Here is a 12,022-nt window from a genome sequence, read left to right as displayed (position 1 = left end):
CGAGTTCTAGATTCCCCCACAAGAAGAAACAGAGATCAGTGGGGAAGTTAAAAACCTGATAAAGAAAGTATTTAAACAATTATTTTGATGCAAGAAATACTGCAAGGTATGTTAGTAATAAGTAATTGTAATCAACTAACCCATCAAAATAAGCAAAGGCAATTTCAAAGGTCAGAACATTTCAAAGTTGATCACATGCAGTATGTGTGAAGATCTATTAACCACATTCAAAAATCGTTAAATACAGGAAATAACAGATTTACAGTCTTACGAAAGATAGTTCTTTCAAGGGTTGGTTGAAAGGAACGTTAAATGAGTGTAAAGTGAGACACGCCGGTTCAGTCTGAGACACCCACAAGCCGGATACTCAAATGAAACAAGTTTGGGATTTGATGTGGGAAAAGATGAATTACGTGAGAAGTGAAACAATCTAGAGTAAGAAAAGGCCCAAAATGGAAGGGACGGGAACATTAATGAGTCTATTTTTGTGGAGAAATCCAATATTGGACACAGGGTGTTTGAAACAATCCTGAGACAGAACATTACTGTCCAGCTCAGGTACAGGGTTATGCAGAGCAGCAGGAACAATGACTGAGGGCCAGAATGACCATGTTCAGTGCCCAATGGGGGCCCAGGAATTCCTGTCCCAGTCACTGAGGTGGTCTTGGGTATTTACCCAGCATTCCCCGCGACGGAGGACGTGCCGAGCCCAGACTACAGGGGCCCAGTGCGCAGGTGCGAGACCGAGCTGTGTTTGGAGCATGCGCGGTGCGTGTAATGGCGGAAAGGACATGGTGAACATCTGTTCCGCAAAACAGTCCATTCTCCGCGGGGCGGAGGGGAGTAATGGAGCAGCGGGGAGCCGGGGAGGCTTCATAAACAACCGGTGCCCGCCGGAAGCCCGGAATAACAACCGGAATATCGGCGGCTGCAGCCTCAAGGCTTTCTCCCGGTCACCGGCCCCGGGAAACGGCGGCCATCTTTGTACAGGAAGTCAGGGTCAGTCCTCCGTCATCTTGATTCATTGAGCGGCAAAGCGCATGCGCGGCCATCTTGGTAAAGTAACAGCTGAGTTCCTTTGATCAGATTCTGATAAAAGTAAATTGGGAAAGGTGCACTTTGATTTTTACAGATTGAATTAATACAGAGAGCTGCACATGCGCGGTTCAGCCCCACCCCCTGTGTCATTCCCAGTGAGCAGAATAGCACATGCACCCTCCCCTGCCCCAGCCCTGCCTGGGATCACCATTCACTCATTGAGCGGAAGAAGATGGTTTAAAACAGCCGGGATTGGAGACACCCCCGGGATAAGTCTCAGAGATCGGCATTGAGTCCGGGAGGAGTTCAGGGGGAGTCGGGGGCTGTGTGTAAGGGGCAGAGTGGACCAAGAACCAGTGTCAGTGCGTAGTGTGAGTGGGGGAAGGGGGAGGCCATTCTCGGGCTGTGTGTGGACAGTGTGTGTCCAGGGTAAGGGAGACAGAATGGGCAGAATCCGCTATTTACAATCTGCTGCTTTCTCTCTCCAAACCAGTAGTGAACGTTCCTGGTTTAGTTCCCTCGGGGGCTGTGTGTAAGAGGCAGAGTGGAGCAGGAACTAGTTCCGGGACATGATGTGAGTGGGGGAAGGGGGAGGCCATTCTCGGGCTGTGTGTGGACAGTGTGAGGTAACAGAGAAAGTAAACCACTCGCTCTTTCAAATCATTGCAGCTTTCTTTCCCCAAATCAGTAGTGAGTGTTCCTGATTCAGTTCCAATCTCACTGTGTCTGTTGTTCTTGGGCAGTGAGCAGTGGAAACACAGTCTGACAGTGAGGATGTGGGGAATTTCACAAAGTGCATCTATTGCAGGCATCAGGAGAGGAGTGTGGGAGAAGATATTTTAAAGACGGGTTATATTTCGGTGAACTGAGTTCCCCCGAACCGTGTTGCTGATGATCGAGAGCTACATTGTCACTCCCTCAGATACATCGTATTGTCCCCGCATCCATATCTTAGAACTAATAATGTTCTCGTATTATTATTCTCACAGCAAAATTCTTCAACCAGCCAGAACAAATGTGATCTTTCCTCCACCCAGAATACAAGGAACAGTGCAGGCAGCTCCTTCTCACACACAGTAAGTAGATTATCACTCACAGAGCGCAGACACACAGAACTGGCCTCAAGTCCATTGTCACAGGCAGCAGAAGCTGTCAGTCCCACAGTGATCCGAAGTGGCAGAGTTACATTGTGAATCTTACAGCCACATGGAGCAGTCGAATCAGATGCTGTTTCACCATTGAAACAGATCACACTGACAGGTACATTAAACACCCACACACACTTGCCAGAAACTGGCAGGTAGAGAATAAAAGACAATCATCTATCAGAAAAAATGTCAAACAGAAAGTATAAACCACACTCGCATATCAGAAGCTGATGGGTACAGAGCAAAAGCCATATTCGTGTTTCAGAATCTGACGGATTCAGTATTTAACCCCCCGAACATACCAGAAGATGACAGGTGCAGAATAAAACCCACATTCCTGTACCACAGACTGACATACAGTATACAACACACACCCACATATATGAAAGTGACAGTAACAGAATAAAATCCCCACTTACATACCAGAGAGTGACAGGTAAAGTGTAAATCCCATGGGCACATATCGGAAAACTGAAAGGCAGTAAGTAAAATTGTTACTTGCATCGCAGGAACTGATCGGGGCAGAGTAAAACCCACACCCGCACATCTGAACAATGACATGGAGAACGCAAAATCTTCACTCACATATCAGAGAAATACAGGTAAAAAGTAACATTGATTCTCACTTTCACATACCAGAGACTGGCAAATACAGATTAAACCCAGACTACCGCAGCAGAAACTGAGAGGCACAGATTAAACCTCAACACACACCAAAACCTGACAATGACAGAAAAATACACACACTTGCATATCAGAGACTGAGAGATACAGTATAAAACTCACACTCACATATGAGAGACTGAGAGATACAGTATAAAACCCATACTCACATATCAGAGACTGAGTGATACAGTATAAAACCCACACTCACATATCAGAGACTGAGTGATACAGTATAAAACCCATACTCACATATCAGAGACTGAGTGATACAGTATAAAACCCACACTCACATATCAGAGACTGAGAGATACAGGATAAAACCCACACTCACATATGAGAGACTGAGAGATACAGTATAAAACCCATACTCACATATCAGAGACTGAGTGATACAGTATAAAACCCACACTCACATATCAGAGACTGAGTGATACAGTATAAAACCCATACTCACATATCAGAGGCTGACATCTTAAAATCCATATTCCCTTAACATAAATTGACATACAGTGACATGCCCAGACTCACGAACCAGTAATTGACAGGTACAGGGTAAAGATCTCTCTTTCATTCCAGAAACTGACAGGTACAAAGAAAAGTCCACTCACAATTAAACAGAAACTGGCAGCTATAGAGTAAGGCCCACAATCACAGATCAGAACTTGACAGGTACAAAATAAAACCCAGGCTCCCATAACAGAAATGGAGAGATACAGATAAAGGCCCACACTCACATACCAGAGACAGATAGATACAGAGTAAAACTCAGACTCATTTACCAGAGACCGACAGATTCAGCTGAAAACTCACCTCCATAACACAAATTGACAGTTCGAAAGTAAAACCAATACTCTATCAGGAATTGGTGGTACACAGTAAAACAATACTAACATACTGGAGAATGACGGGTATGGAGTAGAACTAACGTTCACATAACAGAAATGGACAGATACAGCGCAGAACACACTCACACACCAAGAATGGAAAGAAACATCGAAAATAGGTGCAGGAGTAGGCCATTCGGCCCTTCGAGCCTGCACCACCATTCAATCTGATCACGCAACTTCAGTACCTCACTCCCGCTTTCTCTCTATACCCCCTGATCCCCTTAGCCGTAAGGGCCACATCTAACTCCCTCTTGAATATATCCAACGAACTGGACTCCACAACTTTCTGTGGTAGAGAATTGCACAGGTTTAACACTCTCTGGGTGAAAAAGTTTCTCCTCATTTCAGTCCAATATGGCTTATCCCTTATCCTGAGACTGTGACCCTGATTCTGGACTTCCCCAACATCAGGAACATTCTTCCTGCCTCTAACCTGTCCAGTCCCGTCATTATTTTATATGTTTCTATGAGATCCCCTCTCATTCTTCTAAATTCCAGTGAGTGTAAGCCTAGCTGATCCAGTCTTTCTTCATATGTCAGTCCTGCCATCCCGGGAATTAGTTTGGTGAACCTTCGCTGCACTCCCTCAATAGCAAGCAAGTCCTTGCTCAGATTAATAGACCAAGACTGCACACAATACTCAAGGCGTGGCCTCACCAAGGCCCTGTACAACTGCAGTAACACCTCCCTGCTCCTATACTCAAACCCCCTCGCTATGAAGGCCAGCATGCCAGTTGCTTTCTTTACTGCCTGCTGGACCTGCATGCCTACCTTCAGTGACTTGATGTACCATGACACCCAGGTCTATTTGCACCTCCCATTTTACTAATCTCTCACCATTCAGATAATCTGCCTTCCTGTTTTTGCCACCAAAGTGGATAACCTCACAATAATCCACATTATACTGCATCTGCCATGCAATTGCCCATTCACCTAACCTGTCCAAGTCACTCTGCAGCCTCTTAGCATCCTACTCACAGCTCACACTGCCACCCAGCTTAGTGTCATCTGCAAACTTGGAGATATTACTTTCAATTCCATCATCTAAATCATTAATATATATTGTAAATAGTTGGGATCAATGCACTGAACCTTGCAGCACCCCACTAGTCACTGCCTGCCATTCTGAAAAAGACCCGTTTATTCCTACTCTTTGCTTCCTGTCTGCCAACCGGTTCTCTATCCACGTCAATACATTACCCCCAATACCATGTGCTTTAATTTTGCACACTAATCTCTTGTGTGGGACCTTGTCAAAAGTCTTTTGAAATTCCAGATACACCACATCCACTGGTTCTCCCTTATCCACTCGACTAGTTACATCCTCAAAACACTCTCGAAGATTTGTCAAGCATGAATTCCCTTTCATAAATCCATGCTGACTTGGACCAATCCTGTCACTGCTTTCCAAATTATCTGCTATTACATCTTTAATAATTGATTCCAGCATTTTCCCCACACCGATGTCAAGCAAACCGGTCTATAATTCCCTGTTTTCTCTCCCCCCTCCTTTTTTTAAAAAGAGGGGTTACATTAGCTACCCTCCAATCCATAGGTACTGATCCATAGTCCATGAAATTCAGGAAAATGACCACCAATGCATCTTCTATTTCTAGGGCCATTTCTTTAACTACTCTGGGATGCAGACTATCAGGCCCTGGAGATTTATCGGCCTTCAGTTCCATCAGTTTCCCAACAACCATTTCCTGACTAATAAGGATTTCCCTCAGTTCCTCCTTCCTGTTAGACCCTCAGTCCCCTAGTAATTTTGGGAGGTTATTCGTGTCTTCCTTCGTGAAGACAGAACCAAAGTATTTGTTCAATTGATCTGTCATTTCCTTGTTAGCAATTATGAATTCATCTGATTCTGACTGCAAGGGACCATGTTTGTCTTCATCAATCTTTTTCTCTTCACATATCTTTTGCAGTCAGTTTTTATGTTCCCTGCAAGCTTATTCTCATACTCTATTTTCCCCGTCCTAATTAGACCCTTTGTCCTCCTCTGCTGAATTCTAAATTTCTCCCAGTCCTCAGGTTTGCTGCTTTTTCTGGCCAATTTATATGCCTCTTCCTTGGATTTAACACTGTCCCTAATTTCTCTTGTTAGCCACGGTTGAGCCACCTTTTCGGTTTTATTTTTATGCCAGGCAGGGATGTACAATAGTTGTAATTCATCCATGTGATCTTTAAATGTCTGCCATTGCCTATCCACCGTCAACCCTTTAAGTATCATTCGCCAGTTTATCCCAGCCAAATCACGTCTCATACCATTGACGTTTCCTTTAAGTTCAGGACCCTAGTCTCTGAGTTAACTGTGTCACTCTCCAGCTTAATGAAGAATTCTACCATATTATGGTCACTCTTCCCCAAGGGGCCACGCATGACCAGATTGCTAATTAATCCTCTCTCATTACACAAGACCCAGTCTAGGATGGCCTGCTCTCCAGTTGGTTCCTCAACATATTGGTCTAGAAAATCATCCCTGAGGCACTCCAGAAAAACCTCCTCCACAGTATTGCTAAGTTTGGTTAGCCCAATCAATATCGAGGTTAAGGTTACCCATGATAACTGCTGTACCCTTATTGCACGCATCCCTAATTTCCTGTTTGATGCCACCCCCAACCTCCCTACTACTGTTTAGTGGTCTGTACATAACCCCAACTAACGTTTTCTGCACTTTGGTGTTTCGCAGCTCTACCCATATAGATTCCACATCCCAGCTAATGTCCTACCTTACTATTGCATTAACCTCCTCTTTAACCATTAACACTACCCCACCTCCTTTTCCTTTCTGGCTATCCTTCCTGAATATTGAACACCCCTGGATGTTATGTTCCCAGCCTTGGTTACCCTGGAGCCATGTCTCAGTAATCCCAATTACATCATATCCGTTAACAGCTATCTGTGCAGTTAATTCGTCCACCTTATTACGAATGCATCTCGCTTTGAGACTCAGAGCTTTCAGGCTTGTTTTTTTTAAACACCCTTATTGTTGTAATATGGCCCTTTTTGTTACAGAATGAAACCCACAGACAATTACCAGAAATTGACAGTTACTGGATAAAACCCATGCTCTCGTATCAGAAACTAACATGCAGAGTAAAACCCTCATCCACATACCAGAGATGGACAGATACAGAATCAAATCCACACTCCCATACCAGACACCCACTATATAAGAAAATAAGAACATAAGAAATAGGAGCAGGAGTAGGCATACGGCCCCTCGAGCCTGCTCCACCATTTAATACGATCATGGCTGATCCGATTATGGACTCAGGACCACTTCCCTGCCCGCTCCCCATAACCCCTTATTCCCTTATCAGTTAAGACAATGTCTATCTCTGTCTTAAATATATTCAATGTCCCAGCTTCCACAGGTCTCTGAGGCAGCGAATTCCACAGGTTTATAACCCTCTGAGAGAAGAAATTCCTCCTCATCTCAGTTTTAAATGGGGGCCCCTTATTCTAAGATTATGCCCCCTAGTTGTCGTCTCCCCGATCAGTGAAAACACCCTCTCTGCTACCACCTTATCAAGCCCCCTCATTATCTTATACGTTTTGATAAATCACCTCTCATTCGTTCTTCTGAATTCAATGAGTAGAGGCCCAACCCTCCTCAATCTTTTCTCATAAGTCAACCCCTCATCTCCGGAATCAACCTAGTGAACCTTCTCTCAACTTCCTCCAAAGCAAGTATATCCTTTTATAAATATGGAAACCAAAACTGCACGCAGTGTTCAAGGTGTGGTCTCACCAATAACTTGTATAACTGTAGCAAGACTTCCCTGTTTTTATACTCCAACCCCTTTGCAATAAAGGCCAAGATTCAGTTGACCTTCCTGATCACTTGCTGTACCTGCATACTAACCTTCAGTGTTTCATGCACAAGTACCCCCAGGTCCCGCTGTACTGCAGCACTTTGCAATCTTTCTCCATTTAAATAATAACTTGCTCTTTGATTTTTTTTCTGCCATAATGCATGACCTCACACTTTCCAACATTATACTCCATCTGCCAAATTTTTGCCCACTCACTTAGCCTGTCTATGTCCTTTTACAGATTATTTGTGTCCTCCTCACACATTGCTTTTCCTCCCATCTTTATATCGCCAGCAAACTTGGCTACGTTACAGTCTGTCCCTTCTTCCAAGTCGTTAATATAGATTGTAAATAGTTGGGGTCCCAGCACTGATCCCTGCGGCACCCCACTAGTTATTGATTGCCAACCCAAGAATGAACTATTCACCCAACCTCTCTGTTGTCTGTTAGTTAGCCAAACCTCGATCCATGCTAATATATTACCCCCAGCCCGTGAACTTTTATCTTGTGCAGTAATCTTTTATATGGCACCTTGTCAAATGCCTTCTGGGAGTCCAAATACACCACACCCACTTTATCCACCCTGTTCGTTACATGCTCAAAGAATTCCAGCAAATTTGTCAAACTTAACTTCCCCTTCATAAATCCATGCTGACACTGCCTGACCGAATTATGCTTTTCCAAATGGCGTGCTAATGCTACTTTAAGAATGAGCTCTTCAACATTTTCCCAACCACAGATGTTAGGCGAACTGGTCTATAGTTTCCTGCTTTTTGTCTGCCTCCTTTTTAACTGAGTGTGGCTCTCAGTCCCCGGGCAACACCGAGTGTGGCTCTCAGTCCCCGGGCAACACCGAGTGAGGCTCTCAGTCCCCGGGCAACACCGAGTGTGGCTCTCGGTCCCCGGGCAACACCGACTGCGGCTCTCAGTCTCCGGGCAACACCGAGTGTGGCTCTCGGTCCCCGGGCAACACCGAGTGTGGCTCTCAGTCCCCGGGCAACACCGAGCGTGGCTCTCAGTCCCCGGGCAACACCGAGTGCGGCTCTCGGTCCCCGTGCAACACCGAGTGTGGCTCTCCATCGCCGGGCAACACCGAGTGTGGCTCTCGGTCCCCGGGCAACACCGAGTGTGGCTCTCAGTCCCCGGGCAACACCGAGTGTGGCTCTCGGTCCCCGGGCAACACCGAGTGCGGCTCTCAGTCCCCGGGCAACACCGAGTGTGGCTCTCGGTCCCCGGGCAACACCGAGTGTGGCTCTCAGTCCCCGGGCAACACCGAGTGTGGCTCTCGGGGCCCCGGGCAACGCCAAGTGTGGCTCTCGGTCCCCGGGCAACACCGAGTGCAGCTCTCGGGGCCCCGGGCAACACCGAGTGTGGCTCTCGGTCCCCGGGCAACACCAAGAGTGGCTCTAGGTCCCCGGGTTCTCTTCCCTGAAGGACAGTACTGACCCAGATGTGTTTTTATGACAATCCGGCAGCTTTCATGGTCACTTTTTTCTAGTGCCGGCCCCACAAATGACCAGATTCATTAAGCTCCATTTCACAACCTGCCTTTGTGTTTTTGTGGGTTCTCTCTCACACTCCCTTTTTCCTGTTTGAAATTCACTTTGCAGGGTGTTAAAAGGGGAGGATTTGTAGACTGGAAGCTGAAACCAAACATCACCTCAAGATCTTGCAGTCACTCGGTACATCGGGACTGGAATATCATCAGCTTTTGACCATGGAAGCAGAAGGCACAGTTCACAGTGGGGAGAAACGGTACACGTGCTCTGTGTGTGGACAAGGCTTCAGTCAATCATCCAAACTGGAGAGACACAAGTGCAGTCACACTGGGGAGAAACTGTGTAAATATGGGGATTGTGGGAAACGTTTCAACTACCTGTCCCAGCTGGAAACACATCGGCGAGTTCACACTGGGGAGAGACCGTTCACCTGCTCCGACTGTGGGAAGGGATTCACTCTGTCATCCGACCTGCTGACACACCAGCGAGTTCACACTGGGGATAGGCCGTTCATCTGCTCTAACTGTGGGATGGGATTCACTACATCATCCCACCTGCTGAGGCATCAGCGACTTCACACTGGGGAGAGGCCATTCACCTGCTCCGACTGTGGGATGGGATTCACTGCATCATCCAGCCTGCTGGGACACCAGCGAGGTCGCACTGGGGAGAGGCCGTTCACCTGTTCAGAGTGTGGGAAGGGATTCACTGCATCATCCGACCTGCTGATACACCAGCGAGTTCACACTGGAAAGAGGCCATTCACCTGCTCTGACTGTGGGAAGGGATTCACTGCATCATCCGACCTGCTGATACACCAGCGAGTTCACACTGGAAAGAGGCCATTCACCTGCTCCGACTGTGGGAAGGGATTCACTGCATCATCCAACCTGCTGAAACACCAGCGAGGTCACACTGGGGAGAGACCGTTCACCTGCTCCGACTGTGGGAAGGGATTCACTCAGTCATCCAACCTGCTGAAACACCAGCGAGGTCACACTGGGGAGAGACCGTTCACCTGCTCCGACTGTGGGAAGGGATTCACTCAGTCATCCGACCTGCTGAAACACCAGCGAGGTCACACTGGGGAGAGACCGTTCACCTGCTCCGACTGTGGGAAGGGATTCACTACATCATCCCAACTGCTGAAACACCAGCGAGTTCACACTGGGGAGAGGCCGTTCACCTGCTCCGACTGTGGGAAGGGATTCACTACATCATCCAACCTGCTGACACACCAGCGAGTTCACAAGTGAACGCAGGGATTGGATTCTGCTGTTAATCGCATTCTGGACTGCATTGACTTCATTTTGATAGTTGGGGTTTATAACTCCTGTAACGCTGATATTAATAAATCCTGTAACTGGAAAGGGGTTTAATATTTGGGATACAGACATATAAATTAGTGTTGCTTTAAACACATTGCTGTGGTTTTTTGTCTTTCCCACCTGAGGGTTTAGCATCACCTGGCTGGAGTTGAGAAAGGACTATCTATGGGGTGGATCTTACAGGGGGGAACAGAACTTCAGCCTGGACACAGTCCTTCAGGGACACACTGAGATCACCTCATTCTTCTGAACTCCAATGTGTATAGGCCCAATCTACTCAACCTATCGTCATAAGTCAATCCCATCAACTCCGGAATCTGCAGCAGACATGAGCAAGGACCTGAGGCTCAATAAAAGACACATATTTCATTTCAGACAAGGTTACCCTGGGAGAAATGTTCAATTAGAACATGAGAACATAAGAAATAGGAGCTAGAGTAGGCCTTTGGCCCCTCGGGCCTTGTCCGCCATTCAATAAGGTCATGGCTGATCTGATCATGGACTCAGTTCCACTTCCCTGCCCACTCCCCATAAGCCTTTACTCACTTATCGCTCAAACATCTCTCTATCTCCGCCTTAAATATATTCAAAGACCCAGCCTCCACAGCTCTCCTGGGCAGAGAATTCCATTGATTTACAACCCTCAGAGAAGAAATTCCTTATCTCAGTTTTAATTGGGTGGCCCCTTATTTTAAGACTATGTCCCCTAGTTTTAGTTTCCCATATAAGTGGAAATATCCTCTCTGCATCCACCTTGTCGAGCCCCCTCATTATCTTATGTTTCGATAAAATCACCTCTCATTCTTCTGAACTCCAATGTGCTTAGGCCCAACCTATTCAAGCTATCTTCATAAGTAAATCCCCTCATCTCCGGAATCATCCTCGTGAACCTTCTCTGAACTGCCTCCAATGCAGGTATATCCTTCCTTGGAGACCAAGATACGGAGTCCATTACAGGCAAAATGCCAATCAAACCAGTAGCACACTGGCACCTTAACAGTGTCTCATTGGCCTACAGGCTTTTCTTAAGTAGATTTGCTGAGTGGATATAAACTTAAACCAGGTTTGCAGATGTGATGCTCTATTCACATATTGAAGGTCGAAGAGATGCTGTGAGACACATGCTAAGTCCAGTAGCTGAAAGTGATTAACAGACTGGGTTTTGTGTTTACTGATCCCAGGCGTGTTACCAATACCAGCAAAATCGAAACCCATGGAATAACGGGGACAGTGGCAGCATGGATATGAAAGTGGCTAAGTGACACACACAGAGTCGTGGTGAATGGTTGTTTTTCAGACTGGAGGAAGTGGTGTTCCCCAGGGGTCGGTATTGGGGCCACTGCTTTTTTTTAATCTATATTAATGACCTAGACTTGGGTGTACAGGGCACAATTTCCAAATCGACAGCTCACACAAAACTTGGAAGTACAGTGAACAGTGAGGAGGATGGTGATAGACTTCAGAAAGACATAGACAGGCTGGTGGAATGGGCAGATGTGGCAGATGAAACTTAACGGAGAAAAGTTTAAAAGTGATACATTTTGGGAGGAAGAAAGAGGAGAGTAAATATAAACTAAAGGGGAGCGTGAACAGAGAGACCCAGGAGTATATGTGCACCAATCACTGAAGGTGGCA

The 12,022-nt window shown here is 46.3% G+C and overlaps 1 long non-coding RNA gene across 1 annotated transcript; it reads left to right on the top strand.

The window, feature by feature from the left end:
* Positions 1 to 793: 793 nt before the first annotated feature.
* Positions 794 to 10,059, top strand: LOC139257037 (uncharacterized). The gene is made up of 3 exons (XR_011592219.1): positions 794 to 999; positions 2,028 to 2,114; positions 9,171 to 10,059. It is a non-coding gene; the product is annotated as an uncharacterized lncRNA (long non-coding RNA).
* The last annotated feature ends 1,963 nt before the right edge of the window (positions 10,060 to 12,022 follow it).

Source organism: Pristiophorus japonicus, unplaced genomic scaffold (assembly GCF_044704955.1).
Source record: "Pristiophorus japonicus isolate sPriJap1 unplaced genomic scaffold, sPriJap1.hap1 HAP1_SCAFFOLD_80, whole genome shotgun sequence".
Taxonomy (NCBI): Eukaryota; Metazoa; Chordata; class Chondrichthyes; family Pristiophoridae; genus Pristiophorus; species Pristiophorus japonicus.
The sequence above is the reverse complement of the archived record's forward strand: the minus strand, read 5'-3'. Positions and strand labels throughout refer to the sequence as shown.